The sequence below is a fragment of the Dasypus novemcinctus genome, chromosome 3, assembly GCF_030445035.2.
Source record: "Dasypus novemcinctus isolate mDasNov1 chromosome 3, mDasNov1.1.hap2, whole genome shotgun sequence".
Classification (NCBI taxonomy): Eukaryota; Metazoa; Chordata; class Mammalia; order Cingulata; family Dasypodidae; genus Dasypus; species Dasypus novemcinctus.
The window spans coordinates 152843433-152865341 of record NC_080675.1 but is presented as its reverse complement, the minus strand read 5'-3'; the positions used below and the strand labels follow the sequence as shown (position 1 = coordinate 152865341).

At 40.1% G+C, this 21909-nt stretch overlaps 1 protein-coding gene across 5 annotated transcripts in view; it reads right to left on the bottom strand.

Annotated features, from left to right (window-relative positions):
- NRG4 (neuregulin 4) overlaps positions 1 to 21909 on the bottom strand; it is a 254219-nt gene that overhangs the window by 92047 nt on the left and 140263 nt on the right. The window lies entirely within an intron of this gene.

The window sequence follows — 21909 nt, the reverse complement described above, 5'->3', positions numbered from 1 at the left end:
CGGGGGAGCGGCAGCAGGGTAATGGAGTATTATTGCTAAAAGTGAGTATGAATTTTGGTTTGGGATGATGAAAAGAGTCTGGAAATAGATGGTGATGACAGTTACATAGTATTGTCAATGCATTTACTGTTTAAGAATTGTCCACTTAAAATGGTTAAAGTGATTTTTATGCCATGTATATTTTACCACAACTAAAAAGAAATCATTTTTAATAAATAAAAACAACAAGAATCAGGAGACCACTTTAAAAAAAGTTGGTAGTACTCCAGGAATATAAGAATGGCTCAAATTCATCACATAGGTATAGTTATAGTTAAAGAGGAGGTATATATAGGTATAGTTAAAGAGGAGAAAAACATGATCATCTCCATAAACTCTGAAAAGACATTTGACAAAATTCAACAATCTCTCTTGATTTAAACAACAATAACAACAAAATCTAATGATTGTGAGAGGTTGCACATCCAGGTATGATCCTATTGGATGACTACCAGCCCAATCCCCTGCAGAAAACAAACTGTAAAACCTTGATATAATATGAAAAGCAAATACCTGACGGTCTTGGAGAATACACAGAAAAAGACAGCCTCTGGTGGGGGAAGATATGCTAGTTTGGACGAAAGGAGACAGGGAGCCATACAATTAAGTTCCAGTCTCTGCAGCTTTTTGCTTTGGCTAAGTGCAGGCCAAGTGGTGAGTCCAGCAGAAGTGGGTGGGAGGTGGGTGGGTGGGTGGAGGGTGTGCATGGAAGAACTCTTTCTGATCCAGAAACTAGAAAAAGGAAGGTAGGAAGCCCTGAATGCTGGAAGATTAGAAGAATCCTGGAAGAGAAGGCTCCAAAGAGGGAGCCCCAAATACTGTCTATCCTCATTTCTCACTGGCTCCTGAGCCATGCATATCAGAACAGATGCAAAACAGTCCAGCTAAAAAAAAAAATTCTTTACAGGGACTGTACAGGGACTGTACACAGGAAACCGTTTTTCAGTAGAAACCCAGCCAAGAAAAATACTTAAAGGGAATCATGTTCATCAGAGAAAAAAGAGAATCTAGAATCTTTACAATTTAACATTCATTAAATCCAATCCAATCCAAAATTATCCAGTATAGAAAGAACCAAAAGAAGAAGAAGAAGGAAAAAAGGACCACATTCTTAAGGAAAAAAGAAAACTAAGTGAATCCAAACCCTTGATGAACTAACAGGCAAGGATTTTTAAAGCCACTATTATAACTGTCCTCAATGAAGTAAAGTGAAACTTGTTTCCAATTTATGAAAATTTCAGCCAAGAAATGGGAAGTCTCAGCAAAAATACAGAAACAAACAAAAAATGGAAATTCAAGAACTAAAAAAAAAAATAACTCAATAAAATACAAATAGATGGATATTTCCTTAATATGGTAAATAAATCTATCCCAGCCAAAAGTCAGCATCAGGTTACTGGTGGAAATACTAACGGCATTCCCACTGAAGTCAAAAGAAGAAAATGACACCCACTGCTACCATGATTATTTAACACTATTCTGAAGATTCTAACAGTGCATTTCCACAAGTTGCAAAAATAAAAGTCATAAAAATGAGAAAGAGGTGAGTAAATTGTTATTATTTATAGATGATATGATTAGTGTTACAGGCTTGCAATAATTAACAAGCTGTAGCTCAGTTTCCCCTGATATGTACTGGGGAAAGGCTAACCCCCTCCCCCATAAGTCTAAGTGTCTAAGGGCACAGCATTTCCCCACAGGTTAAACAGAGAAACCACGTAGAGACGAGAGTAAAGGGAAATGGAGACCTTCCCTACCTGCATATCAGAGGGAAATTAAAGAAACTCTTTAATCCCTACACATCAAAGAAACATCTGCTCCTGCAGCATTCCAAGAAACTATAACTCCCTAACCCACTATCCTTTCATTATTATCAGGGAAAATTTTCACCTCTAGAGCTTCCTGTTGGTCCCTGCACCTCACTCCGGCCCTCAGCCCCCTCCCACCGACTAACATTTCCCTGCCTAGGAAAGTTCTGTATAAATTCAACCCTCCCCCCTTTCAGGAGTGGGCTGAAGTCTCTCTTCAGACCCCCATCATGCTGGTGTGGGGGCTGAAGTCTATTCTTTAGACCCCCCCATTGGGAGAGCTTCTCAGTACATTCTCTGTCTGTGGTCAATCAGTCTCTGTGTCCCAGTGAATGCCATTTTTCTCCAACATTTGGTGCCAAAAACCCGGGACTGGGGTCATGTTGAGACTGACTGACTAGCTAGAAATCGCCCCTCTGCCACAGCTGAATGCCCATCCAACACTGGACATCGAATCTCGGCTGGGTGAGTTAAGGATTTCTCTGCCGGAAGATCCTTCTGTCTGTCTCTCTCTCCTTTTCAGTTGTCCAGGACAACCCACTGGGAAAACCTAGCACTAGGTCACGATCCTCGCCATTCCCCAAGGGCCACAGCAGGTGGCATGCCTGCGTCCTTGTGGGGAGAAACCCCTGGGCACTGGAGACGTCTGGCTCCAAGTGCGGTTTCCTGTTTCCTTGGAGACATCTGACTGACTCGGGAATGTCTGTCTCGCTCAGAATCTCCCCTGTCCTGGAGATCCTTAGTCTTGCACCAGCCACCTAAAATGGGGAATTCAATTCCGGCCCCCCCAAAATCCATGCCTCTGGGTTGTCTCCCTCATAATCTTAAAACTCAGTACCTGGAAGGAGACATCAGATCTAAAAAACTCATTTTCTAATTAACCTCTGTGTGGCCGCAATACCAATTGGACAATGAAAATCAACTCACTTTTAATTCCCAAGTTCTCCAAGAACTTTATCCAGAGCAGTGGCAGACATGTGAGATTCCTTACGCTCAGGCCTTCTCTTATCTTTGTATCCTGTTCTTCTTTTACACAAAAAACCTCCTCAAAAGCTTTCTTTTTTTTTTTTTTTAAGATTTGTTTTTTTCTCCTTCTCCCCCCCTCCCCCCCAGTTGTCTGCTCTCTGTGTCCATTCTCTGTGTGTTCTTCTGTGACCACTTCTATCCTTAGCAGCAGCACTGGGAATCTATGTTTCTTTTTGTTGCGTCATCTTGCTGTGTCAGCTTTCCGTGTGTGCCGTACCATTCTTGGGCAGGCTGCACTTTCTTTCGCGCTGGGCGGCTCTCCTTACGGGGTGCACTCCTTGCGTGTGGGGCTCCCCTATGCGGGGGACACCCCTGCGTGGCACGGCACTCCTTGCACGCATCAGCACTGCGCGTGGGCCAGCTCCACAGGGGTCAAGGAGGCCTGGGGTTTGAACCGCGGACCTTCCATGTGGTAGACGGATGCCCTATACATTGGGCCAAGTCTGCTTCCCTCAAAAGCTTTCTTCTTCCTCCTTCTGCCCCCCAAATCCACCAAAAAAAACCTCGACTTTGATCCACGTGATCAGATTCCCCCTGCATTTCCTCCATATATTCCTCGGACATCATGTCCACCCCCTACCCTCCTCATTCTCTAACTCCCCATCTTTCCCCTCTGGTCCTCACCGCCTTCCCGCCAACTTTCTCCCCTCCTCGTACAGGCACTGGAGCTGGAGCTGGAGCTGGAGCTCACCTCCCCTCCCAGTCCCTCCTTGCCTTCCGTACACAGAAAACCCTTCTTCCAACTCAGATCTCTCCAATCATGCCTCTCCTCCACTGCTTTATGCCTCATCAGCACCCCAACTTACTCCATTCTCCTCCAATGCCCCCGCATCTCCCTGTGAACCCACTCCCTTCTCCCCCCTCCCCACTCTCAAGCCCAACTCCCCCCTCTCCAGGCTCCTTCCCCAGCTCCTTTCCTCCCTCTCCAGGAAGTGGCTGAGGCAGAAAGCACACCCTTTCTTAATCTGATCTCTCCCAAATCAAACACCTTCTCAGATCTATTCCTCTGATCCCTCCCAGTTTACCAATACTCAGCTGTCCCTAATAACCTTCCTTAACCTATACTTTTTCACCTCTTACAAGTAAGCTTTCAGCTGACTCCTATGTCTAAGTATATTCCTAAAAGACAATAATCCAAAATATATGTGCTAAATACCTGTTTATCTAAACTGTTTTAAAGTTTAACTGCATTTATCATGCTCAAATATTCCTAACTGTTGCTGATTACTAGTAAAAGTGTTTCCAAAAACAAAGTTGCATATTACAAGCAACACTTATTCCAAAAAATAAAATCTTAAAGACAGTAAAAAATGGCCATATCAAAGGAGTAAATATTATGAGTCAAATGAATGAACTTTATGTTTCTGTCTGCATGCTATAACTGTTTCTGTGTTTGTCTGTTTGTTCAGTGCCATATTTTAACACCTCCAGATGGTAATATTAATTCCTAAAAGAACTCTATTCAAATTACCAAAATTAAACAAGTGCTTATATTAATAAATAGGTATGAGTGATGAAAATTACAAGTCTTAACTGATAAAATTGCTACAAATCTCTTCTTGTCTAAATTAAAATGAAGTTTATTTTCCATCACAGAATGAAATGTAAAGTTTGTAAAAGTTGAAAAGTTTGCAGGAATGTTGACTGAAATTTGATAAGTTTGTTCAAAAAAGTGTGTTTTGTCCTAAGATAAGATGGCTGGTTTTTGTAAAATCACAATGATAGTATGTAAGACAAAACTTGAATGCATATGACAAGTTGTAGAAGGTATTGCGGTAGCATTAAGTAAGGAAATGTGTTCTGTAAAGGCGGAGTTTGTCTTGAAATGAAATAACTATACCCTATGAGATTATGAATAGTTAAAAAAAGTTTGTAAAAGCATTGCTTAAACTGAAATATTGAAATGGCTAATTACAAAAATCATTATGAAACAGAAACTTAACTGATGATTAAAAACCATCTCAACGTGCATATTACAGTGGTAATAGGAAAAATAATTTTAATTCCATTAAAAATCTTAAGTTTTCATAAAATAATGAGCAAAGTAGTTTTTCTGCACTACAAAAATAAAATACCTGCTAATTAATGTAATCATAATAGTTGCATGTTGTAAAAAATTTGCTTTGAGAAGTTTCTAAAATCATTTTAGTAACTTTTGTTTGTAGGGTGTATAAAATGTGTTTTATTGTTAAGGGAAAAGATAATAATTTTGTCCTAAAATAAAACAATTGGTTTATCTTAAGAGCCTGAGACAGGCAAACAATTAGGACAAGCTACACATCCTGACTGTCTATCACATTCTTAAATGGTGTTTAGTTAAGTAAAACAAAAAACTGTACCTTCTGTTGTAACTGATGAAATATAATGTTTTCTCATATTATTGGGATACTGAAAACCCCTCGTCCCTCATTTAGCTCAGATATTAAAACCATTATATGTGTTAATCAGAAAAAGTTGTGCATGGAAATGAAAGCCTCCTCCCAGCAGGCTGCTTTTAAAACAATAACATAGGCTCAAACAGTAAGGGGGGTAGATCTTAACTTACCCTGTGAATTGGATGTAGCCTGTACCAATATTGGCTTTGGGTGGGGTCTGTGGCAAAGGCAACTTTCTAAAAAATACCATTTGAGTTTTAGTCACATTTAGGAGAAAAAAACAAAGTGCAAGACAAAAACAATGAACTGTTGTGAGCTGCCCTCTCTGGAGAAAAACATCTGTGGAAGAACATCTGGAACACCTGCCAGCAGTGACAGCTCATGAACATAATCCATGAGTGTCCATCGTGCTCACTCCAATGACTGTGACAATGACCTCGCTGGATGAGACATACCGGCCAAGCACAGACTCCAGTAGCATGATGGAAGTGGATTACCTTGGTCCCCTCTTTCAGAATGGGCAAGGTACGCTTTCAGTGCTGCAGGCACTGCAGTGGACCACTTGTAACCTTGTAACCAGATCCTTACAACAATAGACTAAATTTAACCTACAAGTTAAAGTGCCAGCTGTTCCGAGCCCAAAAGGAAAAGTAATAATAATTTGTTGCTGCCTACTGCTTCAAACTATATAAACTGGGGAAAATGTGGTCATTTTGTTCACCATACTGGTCTATGCAGCTCTGCTGGTTGGGAATCTTAAATCCATGAAAAAATCACTCAAAAACACTGTTATGATACCACAGTTAATAATCTAAAGTCTTTAATTCCAGCTAAAACTCTATGTGTATAAACCCATCAAATCATGTCATTTCACTGTCAACTATTAATGCCATTAATGTTCAATGCTGAATGTATAATCTTATTATTCCTTCTCCTCAGACTCCTGGAAGCAATAACCTCACAGCCCACCCTAAATTTCATGGTTAATTCCCATCCTTACCACAATTATAACTCTCATTCTCCTCCTATAAGCAGGTCCACACATCTTCCATGCAATAACTCAGTTTATCCAGACAGCTATCCAAGACTTCGCCCATGATCATCTTCCTGTCCAGTTCATACACCAAATCATACAGTCAACAACCCAGGAATACATAAACAGTGTCTTTTTGCTGCGTGAACAATATCAACCCCTGCATAACCTGAAACCACAGCCCACTGTACAGGAGGGAAGGGAACTTCTTTTCTCCACCCCTTGACAGCAGGAAGTAGCCAGAATTGGGCTGACGCCCCAAATCCCCTCACCCTCTCATCCTGCCCAGTACCATATACCCCAATACTCAGGTCAAACAAAGAGTTAGGAATGTTAGAGGCTTGCAATAATTAACAAGCTGTAGCTCAGTTTCCCCTGATATGCATTGGGGAAAGGCTAACCCCTCCCCCATAAGCCTACATGTCTAAGGGCACAGCATTTCCCCACAGGTTAAACAAAGAAACCACTTAGAGACATAGAGATGGGAGTAAAGGAAAATGGAGATCTTCCCAACCTGCATATCAGAGGGAAATAAAGAAACTCTTTAATCCCTACAGATCAAAGAAACATCTGCTCCTGCAGCATTCCAAGAAACTATAACTCCCTGACCCACTGCCCCCGGTGGGAAAATTTTCACCTCTATAGCTTCCTGTTGGTCCCTGCACCTTACTCAGACCCTCAACCCCCTCCCACTGACTATCATTTCCCCGCCTAGGAAAGTTCTGTATAAATTCAAATCTCCCCTTCCAGGAGTGGGCTGAAGTCTCTCTTTAAACAGCCCCCACCAGCATGGTGGGGGGGCTGGAGTCTGTTCTTCAGACCCCCTCCATTGGGAGAGCTTCTCAATACATTCTCTCTCTATCGTCATATCAGTCTTGGTGTCCCAGTAAGCACCATTTTTCTCCAACAATTAGAACTTTGAAAAACCAAGGGAATCAAATGAAACCTTCTACAAATGGTAAGATAATTCAGTACAATGTAATAGTGGGCGGCTTTTAATACATATAAATCCCTAGCTTTCTTACATATGTCAAAAGACAAATCCAAGTCAAGTTGTAGTTTATAGCATTTTATATGGGACATCAAAAATTGCTGCAGCAAGGAAACCAATTACTTACAAAAGCAAAACCAGCTTCAAGCTTCTAGGGATGGCAAGCAAACTTTATAGGCATAAAAACGGAAGTTAGCTTGAGTTCTTTTTATTAGATGGGGATTTGTCCATCTTATAGGGGTGGGTTTAGGGCAAGTGGGGTTTATTTTCTATTGGGCCAAGTGTAACTGCCTAGAAGCTTGTTTGGGTATCTGAGTCTGCCACTGCAAGGGGGGTTTTAAATGTCAAGAGTTTTCAAAATAGGCAACTCAGGAAGAAGTAGGGCAAGGTTTGGGGCATTTAACTTTTGTTAGTTTTGAGAAAACCTAGGAGCTATTTTTTATTAAAAACAAATAATTAGAAGATACAAAGAAAGAAGAGAGGCCCCAGTCACAATAGAAACAAAAAGATGAAATAAGTAGGAAAAAATTTAAGAAATATGTAACCCCTAAATGAGGAAAACTTTAAGATATACTCTAGGTTAGAATGACTCAACATCATAAAGTTATAAATTCTAAGTGAATTTATGAATGTAACGTTACCCTTAATGCCTTAAAACAGAAACCATAGAAATCCCTGAAGAAAACGTAGGTGAATTCCATTATAACCTTGTGGCCGAGGGTTCCCAAGACCACCCGCAGGTCTGGTGATATGCTGGAAGGACACAAAGGACCCAGCATATAGTGACACTCATAGCTATGAGTTATTACAGCCAAAGGCTACAAGCAAAATCAGCAAAGGGAAAAGGTACATGGAGGAGAAGTCCAGAGGAAACAAGCTTCCAAAGACCCCTTCCCAGTGGAGTCACATAGGATATGTTTGATTCCTCCAGTTTTGAACTGTGATGACACACATGAAGTGGTGTCTACCAGAGAAGCTCATTGGAGACTCAGTGTGGTAGCTTGAATGATTCTGTACCCAACAAACACAGGTTTTTAATTGAAACCCAAGTCCCTATGAGTGTGAACCCATTGCAAATAGGACCTTTTGAAGATATTATCTTTAGATAAAGTGTGGCAAAATGAGCCAGGGTGGGTCTTAATGTGGATTACTGGAGGCTTTATAAAGAGAAAGTCATAGGGAGGAGCCAGAAACTGGAAATCAGTAGAAACTGGAAGAGTAGGGAGAAAGGAGAAGATATCATCATGTGACAGGAGGCAAGATACAAGCCAAGCAATCCCAAGAATTGTAACAAACCAGCACCAGAATGCTACCGACTCAGAGGAAACAAGCCTTGTAGCATCTGAAACCGTGACACAATAAATTTCTGTGAAGCAAAAAGCAGTTTGTGATAGCAGTTTTGATAAATTAAGACACTCCATATCCAAGATTTTTATTGGGACTAGTCATAAGGGCACCTTTTGCCTAGCACATACCAAAATTCTAGACTCCCAAAGGAAGGTGAGTTTTTAGCATAAACCATATTGCTTATACAGACAATGGAGTCACATTGAGCTGTATCATCCTTTTCACTTAGGGTAAGTGTTGTTTCAGTGTAGGAACTATTTACCAGCCAATTCCCAGACACCAGCCAAGGGCCAAATTTGCAAGTAGGACTTTCTAAGGATAGTAGTCTCAGATCTGCTGTGCAAACTCTTGTTTTTGACACATCTTGAAATAAGGAAAGCCTCATAATGAAGCATCACCCCCAAACCATAAAAGATTGATAAAATAAGCTATGTAATAATAAAATTTTTTAAAAAAACCTTTTTCATGGTCAAAATTCACCAGGAGCAAGATCACAAGATAGGGACAAAATGGGAAAGAATATTTGTAATTCATATCTCAGACAAAAATATATTATTATATATTTTTATAATATCCTTTTTATGTAAAACTTTCCTGAAAATGGATCCTAAAAGGCCACAACTTAATAGAAAAGTTGGGGAAAAAATATTGACAGAAAAAGAAAAACAAATGAATCAACCTGGGAAGCAGATGTAGCCTCCTGATCCGTGTGGTGAGCTGGCCCATGTGCAGAGCTGCCACGTGCAAGGAGTGCTGTGCCACACAAGGAGTGTGCCTTGCAAGGAGAGCTGTCACACACACAAAAAGCACAGCCCGCCCAGGAGTGACACCATACACATGGAGAGCTGACGCAGCAAGATGACGCAACAAAAAAGACGCAGTTTCCTGGTGCCACCAAGGGTGCAAGCAGACACAGAAGAACACACAGCCAATGGACACAGAAAGCAGACAATGGGGGGTGGGGCAGGGGAGAGAAATAAGTAAAAATCTTTAAGAAAAGGAACAACTCAACCTCACCTACTGTAGCAGTTTGATATGGTTATGAATTCCAAAAATAGATATTGGATTATGTTTGTAAACTGGTCTGTACCTGGGCATGATTGAGTTATGATTGGGGCTTTGATTGGGCCACATCATTAGAGCATTGAGTCTCCACCCCTTGGTGGGCATGGCAAAGGACAGAGTTGGTTTTTTGTTTTTTTTAAATTAATTTATTAAAGTATACCACTCATACATAAACATACATAAACAATAAGTGTATAGTAATAGTTGTGAATTTATAAAGCAAACATACATAACATCATACAGGATTCTCATAACTCACTCTACCACCTTTAACTTGCATTGTTGTTAAACCTTTTTATATTACTACTAACCAAAGAGTTGGGTTTTTTTTGATGTTGGAGTTTTGATGCTGGAGTTTGATGCTGAAGCCTTAAGCTAGAGCCCCAGGAAGTAAGCACACAGAGGAAAGAGAAGCAAGCCCCAGGAAAAAAGGAACCTTGAACTGAGAGTGAAGCAAGACCCTGGAAGGGAGGAACCCAGGAAGCCTGAACCCTCACAGACGTCGGCAGCCATCTTGCTCCAACACATGAAAATAGACTTTGGTGAGGGAAGTAACTTATGCTTTATGGCCTGGTATCTGTAAGCAACTACCCTAAATAAATATCCTTTATAACAACCAACCAATTTCTGGTATTTTGCATCAGCACCCCTTTGGCTGACTAATACACCTACCATTAGTTAAATCCAAGTGAAAGCAACACTGAGCAACATTTCTCAATCCTTTTAACAACTGACCCAAAACAGTCAGGACTTGATCAATAACCAACAGCTTCCCTAACTTTTTTTTTTTTTTTTTTTTTAATTTTTATTTATTTATTTATTTTATTGACTTTGTAATAATATTACATTAAAAATATACATGTGAGGTCCCATTCAACCCCACCCCCCCACCCCACCTCTCCCCCCCCCCCCCCCCCAGCAACACTCGTTCCCATCATCATGACACATCCATTGTATTTGGTAAGTACATCTTTGGGCACCTCTGCACCTCATAGTCAATGGTCCACATCATGGCCCACACTCTCCTCCATTCCATCCAGTGGGCCCTGCGAGGATTTACAATGTCCGGTGATCGCCTCTGAAGCACCATCCAGGGCAGCTCCATGTCCCAAAGCCTCCACCTCTCATCTCTTCCTGCCTTTCCCCACACCCATCAGCCACCATGTCCACTTTTCCCAATCCAATGCCACCTCTTCTATGTGGACATTGGATTGGTTGTGTCCATTGCACCTCTATGTCAAGACAGCTTCCCTAACTTTTGCCCCCATTTCCAATGTGAGACCAATTGGAGAAAGCCAAATGCGCTCCCCTAATCAATCACATGGGATCCCCCACTCCTCGATAGCCTGACTCTAGCCTTCATACACAACAGCTTTAACTAGGGTATACCTGAAATCTTCGCTTTTCCACTATAAACCTTTCCCACTTAATTGCCTGCCTTTGAGTCTCTGCCAAACCCAAATAATGGTAGCTATATTAAATTCTGAATAAATATCCTTTGTTTGTTCTCTTTTGGGTGTTTATTCCCACAGATGTGATGGCTGAAATTTTATCTTGGAACCCAAAGATGATGTTAGGGCAGAAATGTAGAAGCAACTTGGGTCCCAGATTGATCAAACTCCATCTGGACTTTACATGAGGAGAAATAGACTTTATTTTTGTGTAAAGTGTTGTTCTTTTGGGTCTCTGTTCTCCAAGTCCAGTGGAGAAATGATACTAGGTGTCTGCATGTGGGGGAGAGAGAAAGAAAGGAGAGTTTTTCAGAAACATCAAGAAGAGAAGATAGGGAAGCGGATTTGACTCAATGGCTAGAGCATCTGCCTACCACATGGGAGGTTCAGGGTTCAAACCCAGGGCCTCCTGACTCGTGTGGTGAGCTGGCCCATGTGCAGGGCTGATGCACTCAAGGAGTGCCCTGCCATGCAGGGGTGTCCCCTGCGTGGGGGAACCCCACATGCAAGGAATGTGCCCTGTAAGGAGAGCTGCCCAGTGCGAAAAAAGTGCAGCCTGCCCAGGAGTGGTGCCGCCACACACATGGACAGCTGACGCAGCAAGATGATGCAACAAAAAGAGACACAGATTCCCGGTGCTGCTGACAAGAATATAAGTGGACACAGAAGAGCACACAGCGATTGGACACAGAGAGCAGACAACTGGCGGGGAAAGGGAGATAAATAAGTTAAAAAAAAAAAAAAAAAGAAGAGAAGATGGCTTCCCATTGCCCAAGAAAAGAAGTCTGTGCATCTCTTAAACAGTAGGACATAAATCCTACTCGTGAGCAGTGTCTTAGGAAAATGGAAATATCTTGCAGGAAATGGCTTCATGTACACCAAGGAGCACTGGATCACTCCTGTGATAGAGTTACACATCCTTAGAGAGGCAAGAAAGTAGCAAAGCCACTGTGCCAGCAGGGACCATACAGTGTAAACTGGATATTAATTTATATGGGCAATTTACTCCATGAGATCAAGGACCTTCCTGGACCTTTCCCCCCCTAAAAGAAGAGTTGAATTTGGGGGCTGTGGTGGTTAATTTCATGTGTCAACATGGCTATGTTGTGGTGTGCAGATGTCTGGTCAAACAGGCACTGGTATGATTGTAACTTGAGAGTATTTCATGGATTTAAATAATCAGTCAGTTGATGGCATCGATGAATGATTACATCTACAATCAACAGAGGGGATCGCTTTCTGCAATGAGAGGAATCTCCTCATCCAATCAGTTGGAGTCCTTAAAGGGAGATTTCAGTAGTCACAAAGAATTTCTGTTTCTACTTTAGTCAGCCAATTTCTCAGGAGATTTCATCATCACCATTGGGTTCCCAACTTGGAGAATGCCCTAGAGAATTAGGACCTGCCAATTCCTATGGTTGCGTGAACCAATTTCTATAATAAAGCTCTTAGTATTTACACACATACATATACATATACAAACATACATACACATGCACGTGTGTGTGCATACACATACACACACATATATATACACACATTCTGTGGATTCTATTTCTCTGGAAAATCCTGACAAATACTGGAACCAAAATAGGAAGAACACACTCAGAATGTAAACTTAATTTTATTTCAGAAAATAAATTACATATTTCTTATATATTTGCCTTTTAAAATTTTGACTAAGATTCATACCTGTTGCTAGGACAAGCATAAAGAAAGTAAAACACACACATAATAGAAGGTGATATGTGCTGCTTGGAAGACATAAAGAGATGTAGGGGAAGGGAATGTAAAGGCTTACACTTTTTTTTTTCCAGGAGGTACAGGGGATTGAACCCTGGACTTCCTCCATGCAAACCAGATGCTCAACCACTGAACTACACATACTCTGAAGAACTTGTACTTTTAAATGAGCAACAGTTTTTGAGTTCAGGCTAGTGGGAATGGTAGAAGGAATATGGATGTTTAGCTCAGGGAAGAAAAGATGGGTCTCTGAGAATTATCAAGGAGAAAAGAGCCAAATTAAGCATTATTGGATGATTAAAAATTTTTTTTTATTTTTAAAGAAGCTTTAAATTACATAAAAAATATATGGGATTCCTATATACCCTACCCTCTCCCCCTCCTACACTTTCCCACATTAAAAACATGTTTCATTAACAACCCAGGTATCCATCAACTGATGAATGGGTAAACAAATTGTGGAGTATAAACATGATGAATATTATGCAGTGTTAAGAAGAAATGAAGTTGTGAAACATGTGACAACATGGATGAACCTGGAGGACATTATGTTGACTAAAGCAAGCCAGACACAAAAGGAAAAATACTGTATGATTGCCCTACTATGAATTAAATATATTATGTGAAATAGAATATGGATAAAATTGTATGTATAAGACCATTTTTTTTGAAGCTGAACAAATGTAGGTTAATTCTATAAAATATTAATATCAGACAAAAAACCTAAACGAAGGAGACCAGACAGAGTACTACATATTGTATGATTCCATTTACAGAAAATGTAATATAAATCAATTTACAAAGATGAAATTAGATTAGTGGTTATGTAGGGCTGAGGAAGGAATGCTAAGGGATGTGGAGTCTTTCTTTTTAGAGTAATGAAATTGTTCTAAAATTTTTGAGATGATGAATATACACCATTGTGATTATACTAAAAGCCATTGATTATACATTTTGGATATATCATATGGTATGTAAATATATCTCAAAAAACTGCTTTATAAACAAATAAATATTATGCAAGAATAGTCAGAAATAACAGCTATGTACAGCAGGGGAAAGAGAGAGATTGACCAGGTGAGGAATTTTCTTGGTTGTCTTTTTGTTTATTATTATTATTACTGAAATACTGAAAATGCTTTAATAATGATTGAAGTGATGAACATACAACTATATGATTATACCAAATACCATTGATTTACACTTTGGATAAATTGTATGTTCTATTAATATGTATCAATAAAAAGAATTTGTTTAAACAAATCTTTCATTAGTGTGGTACTTTTGTTAAGATTGATGAACATATATTACAGCATTGCTACTAATCATGGACTATAGTTTACATTTTAGTTTATACCTTGCCTGCACAATTTTATAGGTTATGACAAATGTATAATGGCCTGCATCTGTCACTGCAATGTCATGCAGGACAATTCTGATGTCCCAAAAATGCCCCATGTTACAGCTATTCTTCCCTCTTCCTCCCCTCAGAACCTCTGGTGGCCACTGCCTTTATATCAGTGATATAAGTTCTTTCATTGCTAGAACAGTAGCAAGTCTATAACAGAATAATAATAAGTCTACTTTAGTCCTTAATATGTGACAGTTTGTTCCATGAACGAAGTACATGAATCATTTCTTCCTGGGGCATTTTTAATTGTTGGGGGCACTTTAACCACGGGAGATAGATGAAGGATAAAGAGCAAACCAGTAAGATCCAGGTGTACTATCTGGGGGGATAAAGTCAGATAAAGTCAGATCTTTTTTTTTTTTTTTAAAGATTTATTTATTTATTTAATTTCCCCCCCTCCCCTGGTTGTCTGTTCTTGGTGTCTATTTGCTGCGTCTTGTTTCTTTGTCCGCTTCTGTTGTCGTCAGCGGCACGGGAAGTGTGGGCGGCGCCATTCCTGGGCAGGCTGCTCTTTCTTTTCACGCTGGGCGGCTTTCCTCACGGGCGCACTCCTTGCGCGTGGGGCTCCCCCACGTGGGGGACACCCTTGCGTGGCACAGCACTCCTTGCGCGCATCAGCACTGCGCCTGGCCAGCTCCACACGGGTCAAGGAGGCCCGGGGTTTGAACCGCGGACCTCCCATATGGTAGACGGACGCCCTAACCACTGGGCCAAAGTCCGTTTCCCGAAGATAAAGTCAAATCTTACCTTTTCTCTTTTTCTTTTTTTTTAAGTACCAGGACTTGGGATTGAACCCATGAGTTTTGACCTCGTATGTGGGAAGCTGGTGCTCAACCACTGGGCTACATTGGCTCCCTGCATTGGTTTTTTTCATTTGTTTGCTTGTTTTTTTGTTTTTAGGAGGCACCAGGAACCAAACCAGGACCTTCCATGTGGGAAGCAGGTGCTCAACTCCTTGAACCACATCTGCTCCCCACATTTTCTCTTTCTTTGTTCTGTGACTCTGGAAAACTCTGCAATCAGTCTATACCTCAGTTTCCTCATATGTAAAACACGAAGAAAAATAGTACCTATTTCATGGCTGTTGTGAGGATTAAATGAGATCATAAACATAAAAGGTTTAGTATAATGTCTGGTATAGTAAGTATTCAACAAACATTTTTATAATTTTTAATATTTTAAGTATTTTAAAAAATGAATAATCATACCACATACTATTTTATAAACTGCTTTTTTAAAAAAAGATTTTATTTATTTTATTTCTCCCCCTCCCTCCATTGTCCACTTTCTGTGTCCATTTTCTCTGTGCTCTTCTGTGTCTGCTTGTATTCTCATTAGGTGGCTCCTGGAACTGATCCTGGGACCTTCCAGAGTGGGAGAGGGGCGATCATTCTCTTGTACTACCTCAGCTTCCTGGTCTGCTGCAGCTCCTATTGTTTCTCCTCTGTGTCTCTTTTTGTTGCATCATCTTGCTGCCTCAACTCTCTGCAGGGGCCAGCACTCCTGCACAGGGCAGCACACCTGCACGGGGCAGCACTCCGCATGGGCCAGCTCACCACACGGACCAACTGCCTTGACCAGGAGGCCCTGGGTATCGAACCCTGGACCACCTATATGGTAGACAGGAGCCCAGTTGCTTGAGCCACATTTGCTTCCCTATAAATTGCTTTTTAACGTAACAATATAGCACACATATATTTTTATTTCAATGGTACATTTCTACGATTCTGAAATTTACTTTTAATGGAATCATTTCTTTTCTAATGTCTTTCTACTCACCAACAGTTATAGCAAATGTTAAAGTCACAAGATATTGGTCAGTGGTTGCTATTTTCACAGTACTGTTTTCAAGTGTATTATTATCCGATAAAATAAAGTATAATATTTACATTTATTACATTCAGTTTCCCTGAAATTAATCATATTGCTTTGAAAGAGCATTTCCAAAATAATTTTCGTAATTATAAATATTTAGTAAATGCACTCATTTAAAAAGAAGTATGGGGAGGGAAGTGGTTCAAGCAGTTGAGCATCTGCTTCCCACATGGGAGGCCCTGGGTTCAGTCCCTTGTGGGTCCTAAAAACAAAAACAAACAATAGGCAAACAAATGAAAAAAAAAAAAAAAAACAACTCAGGGGAACTGATGCGGCTTAGTGGTTGAGTGCCAGCTTCCCACATACGTCCTGGGTTCAATCCTGACCTCAGTATGTCAATAAAAAAAAAAAGGCATGGGACTTCTGCTTTTGGTAATGATGAACTAGGTAAACTCAGATCAATTCTCCAGATTTAAAACAACTAGAAAAGCTGGATAGAATATTTAATACATCAAAGAGTTAACAGGCAGACAGGAAGCATGGGGCCAAGATCCAGGAGGAAGAAATACATAAAGTTGGCTCTTCTTTTTCCTTGGGGTTACCTGCCAAATATAGAAGTGGCTGAGTGGGTGAAAAGTTGAGTAAAGTTTCTGAAAGACATCAGGGTACCAGGGAAGACTGAATACAGGCTTACTGGGGCCTAGGAGGGTGTCCTGGCTAACTTCTCACACTTGAGGTTGCAACCAGGGAGCAAGATCCCAAAAGTAAGAGTGAAGTAGAAATAAACCTAGCTCACTAAGGAACTGAAGCCCAATTTCAAATAATCTCAGTCCCTGAAATTGGATTAAAGTGAACTAGGATTGCTAGTACTCTAGCTACCTGCCAGAAGTAAATTCTCTCTCTGTTACATAACAACATCCCAGGTCTCACAAAATTTCTACAATTTCCCTATTCAATATCTAATTCTGTTATGTAATAAAAAAAAAAACCAGGCACGTGAAAAGAAATGATATAATGGAAACCCAAAAATGAACCCAAAGGAATCAATTGAAGTTACTTTAAAATAACTGTATTGTATATATTTAAGGAAATAAAATATTTGTAACTATGGTAGATAACTGCAAATGGACATATAATAGAGAGATAAAATAACCAACAGAAAATTTTAAAATTAAAAAAAATATAGCTGATATTAGGAACTCAGTGGATGGTTAAAGAGCAGGTAAGACACATGTGAAGAGAGTAAACTGGAGGAATGTTTCAAAGAAAGCATGAAGAATGAAGTATATATAGAGAGAAAAGGACAGAAACTTAAAAAAACAAAACACTACAGGAGGATTGTGGGAAGATGGTGACAGACTGGACAGGCAGAGCTGAATGCTCTCACAAAAACAATGGAAAAAGAACCAAAAGCTGTCTGGGGGACCTGCTTTGGGGGTCAGCAGACAAGGACAGTACTACACAACTCCCAGGAGGGCAAGGGACAGAGAGACAAAGAAGCCGAAAAGACAAACGTGAGTTACCAAGACCTGGCAGCCATCCTCGAGATATTAAGCTGGGATAAAACCTCTGTCTCACTGTAGTCTACTGAGAGGGGAACAGACATATTCCTCCCTGTCATGTTTCAAGGGAAAAGGGAGGGGAGGTTGGGGTGCTTTGCTTTTCCTCAGTGAATTTGGCCAGCAGAGCACGCTTTGAATCTCCAGTCTGGCAATTCAACCCAGGAACACAAGCAAGCCCACACTGAAACCCCTCCACGGAAAGGTGCACTGACTAGTACCATCTTCTGGCCTGCTTGGAAACTGCAGGGACAAAAGCTGCTCACACTCTCTGTATCCAACCCTTGGGAAAAAATGTGCACCCCACAGTGAGTCCCTAGCCTGATTTTGAAAACTTAAACTGAGCAATTTAAAAGACTAGAATAAGTTGAACTAACTATCAAAGAAGAGCTGGGGGGGGGAGGGGAACAAGACAATAGACAAGAGAGAGAAATTAGCCATCAGAGTAAACTCACCATTTCAGATGCTTAGATATCAGCAAAAAATTACAAGTTATACTAGGAAACAGGAAGAGATGGCCCAGACAGAACAAATCAAATATCCTAAAGAGATACAGGATTTAACACAATCAGTGATAATCACACAATTCTCCTAAATCACTTCAAAGAATTTAAAGAAAATATGACTAAAGAATTAATGGATAGTAAGAAGACATTGAAAGAGCATAAAAAACAATATGAAAACCTGCAAAGAAAAGTAACAGACCTTATGGGAATGAAAGACACCATGGATGAGATAAAAAGTACATTAGAGGCGGTGGACTTGGCCCAGTGGTTAGGGCGTCCGTCTACCACATGGGAGGTCTGCGGTTCAAACCCCGGGCCTCCTTGACCCTTGTGGAGCTGGGCCATGCCCAGTGCTGGTATGTGCAAGGAGTGCCTTGCCATGTAGGGGTGTCCCCTGTGTAGGGGAGCCCCATTCTCAAGGAGTGTGCCCCATAAGGAGAGCCGCTCAGCGCGAAAGAAAGTGCAGCCTGCCCAAGAATGGCGCCTCACACACTGAGGGCTGACACAACAAGATGACGCAACAAAAAGAAACACAGATTCCCGTGCTGCTGACAATAACAGAAGCGGACAAAGAAGGTGCAGCAAATAGACACAGAGAACAGACAACTGGGGTGGGGAGGGGGCAAGGGGAGAGAAATAAATAAATCTTTTTTTAAAAAGTACATTAGAGGCACATAAGAGCAGATTTGAATTGCTTGAACACAAAATTAGTGATTTTGAGGACAGAGCATCTGAACTGGAAAAGACAGGAGAACAGAAAGAGAATGGAAAAAATGAAACAGAGTCAGGGAATTGAATGACAACATAAAATGCACAAACATTTACATTATTGGTGTCCCAGAAGGAGAAGAGAATGGAAAAGGGGCTGAAAGACTATTTGAGGAAATAATGCCTGAGAACTTCCCAATCCTTATGAAGGACGTAAGAAGTACAACACACCCCAAACAGAATAAATCTGAATAGACCTACCCAAGACACTTATTATTCAGAATGACAAATATCAGAGATAAAGAGAGGATTCTGAAAGCAGCAAGAGAAAAGCAAAGCATCACATACAAAGGAAACTCAATAAGATTAAGTGCCGACCTCTCATTAGAAACCATGGAGGAGAGAAGGAAGTGGTATGATGGCCTCAAGGTACTGAAAGAGAAAAACTGCCAGCCAAGAATTCTGTACCCAGCAAAGCTGTCCTTAAAAAATGAGGGTGAATTCAAAGTCTTCGCAGACAAACAAAAACCAATTGAATATGTTACCAAAAGACCAGCTTTGCAAGAGATACTGAAGGAGGTGCTGCAACTTGAAAAAACAAGGGTGAGAGATCTGGAGAAGAGATTATCAAAGTCCAATGAAGGAAATTGTATGACATGAATTATTTGAATCTGCCTTTTTTGATTATCATTTAAAATTTTAGACACAAGGACATTTATTCTGGAGAAACAGGTCAAAACTCCTGTTTGTAAGGTAAGTCTTTCAGATGAAGCATATAAATCTAAATGGTAGCATTATTGTATAGTATTTGGACTATGCTTTGATAAGTTATAATTAGAATTCTGAGCATGTTTTTGATGTATAAATTTAATTTAATCCAAATATATGGATGGATACATCTTTAAAGCACAACTTGAAAAACAAATTCTTGAATAGAAAATAACCTCATGTTGTTAAAATTTTGAATTATTGACGTTTGTTTTATGATAAAGGAAATAAGTGATTGCTTTCTCTCCCAGAACTATATTGCTGTTATTCTTCACTCTGTTTTCCTTGTTTCTATAAGTTTGTCACAAGGCTTAAATGTTTTTCATATTCATTTTGATTCAAAGTTGTGATTTTGTTATATGTGGAATCTTTGAAACTTCAACCAAAAATGCTTACAAATGTGAACATTATGAAGTTTCTCTTAATCCTGATTTGTGCTTATGTTTTTAGCTTTAAAGAAGTTATAACATGGGGAAGCTGAGTGGTGCAGGGGAATGACTGCCTCTCTTCCACTCCAGAAGGTCCCAGGATCGGTTCCCGGAGCTGCCTAATGAGAATATAAGCAGACACAGAAGAGCATGCAGCGAAGTGACACAGAGAGGAGACAATGGAGGGAGGGGGGAGAAATAAATAAATAAATAAATCTTTTTAAAAAATGCTTATAGATTTTTTTTAAAGAAAGAAGTTATAACAATGGTAGCTGCCTCCTTCAGTATTTGTTAGATGTGTGAAGTACTGATAAATGTCATAATGATGGTTTTATTTTTAAGATTATCACTGTAGGTACAGTTAGTCCTTACCACGACTGACTCATTTTTTTAAATGTGCTTATTTTTTTTTTTGATGAGCAGATTTTACAGATACATCATAATAAAGTATACCACTACGTTTTTTTTTAAAAAGGGGATGATGAGGGAAAGGGGGAGTACACAGAAATCCCTCATAATTTTGATGTAACTTTTCTGTAATCTAAAGTCTCTTTAAAAATAAAGTTTATTATACTTAAAAAAACACTACAATGAAAATAATAAGGATTAACATATGCATAATTGTATATTGAGAAAGAGGAGAGAGAATGGAGGGAGGCAAATTTGAAGATACTGACCAAAAATTTTCTAAAAAGGTATCAACCATTGATTCAAGAAACTTTATGAATATCAAGTAGGTTAAATCAAATGAAAATAGCTTCTATATACATCATAGTTAAACCACCAAAAAACAAAGACAAAATTTTAAAAATAGAGGAGGGAAAAAGGCAGATAACCTACGAAGAAATGACAACAACTCTGACAAAGAACTTTCACCACAAGCTCAGTGGTATCAGCTTCCATGGCACTTTGGGATTATTTTATGAATTCCCAAAATAGAAAGATTATGTTTGTAAACTAATCTATTCCTCTGGGCATGATACTGTTTAATTGCATTAAATTCAGCTGAGGGGCCTTTGATTAGACGATTCAATAAGACTGCTTTGGGCTTTTGATTCCACTATGTCAGTGGGCATGACTCAAGTTGAGTCCCCGAACCCTTGCTGGGTCTGATATAAACACATACTCACTTAAGAAGACACACTGGAAGAGAGAGCTCTGTCATTTTTTTGATCCTGCCACGTGACAGAATGGAGAGGGCTCAACAGCTAAAGAGGAATCACTTTGCCTGATAGCTTACGGCTGACCTTGAAAAGAGAGCCAAAACTGATATAAAAGGCCAGAAAGAAACAAGCCCTCTGCCAGGAGAGAGAGGACTTCACTTAAACATAAAGCCTCAAGAGGCTGGGCCCATGGAGCCTCAAGGGGAAGAGGAAGCCCAGAGGGGACGGCAGAGACCAGCCAGAGATTGGCGACCATCGTGTTTCGACACGTGGCAACTGACTTTGGTGAGAAAGCAACCCTGAGTTGGGCTTTTTAGGGCCTTGTAACTGTAAGCTTTTACTCCAAGTAAACACCCTTTATGAACAGATTCCTGGTACTTTGCATCGGCATCCCTTGATGGACTACTACAGCATCTAATTTTCTATATAAATATATTATAAATTCCTAAGTTGTGGAAGAAATGTGAGGGAAGAGGGGGCCTTAAATTGGGCTGGATGGGAAGATGACACTTGTGGGGATGGAAAAATGGAGGGAACTAAAGTGCAGATAAAAATGTAGGCAAAGAGAAAGCAAGGCTTGTTGAGAATCTGTGGATATAGCTCAAGTGAAAGGTCTAAAGTGAGGACTAACTCTCCTTTGTTCTTAGAGTAGCCCAAGATCAAGGGAGAAAGG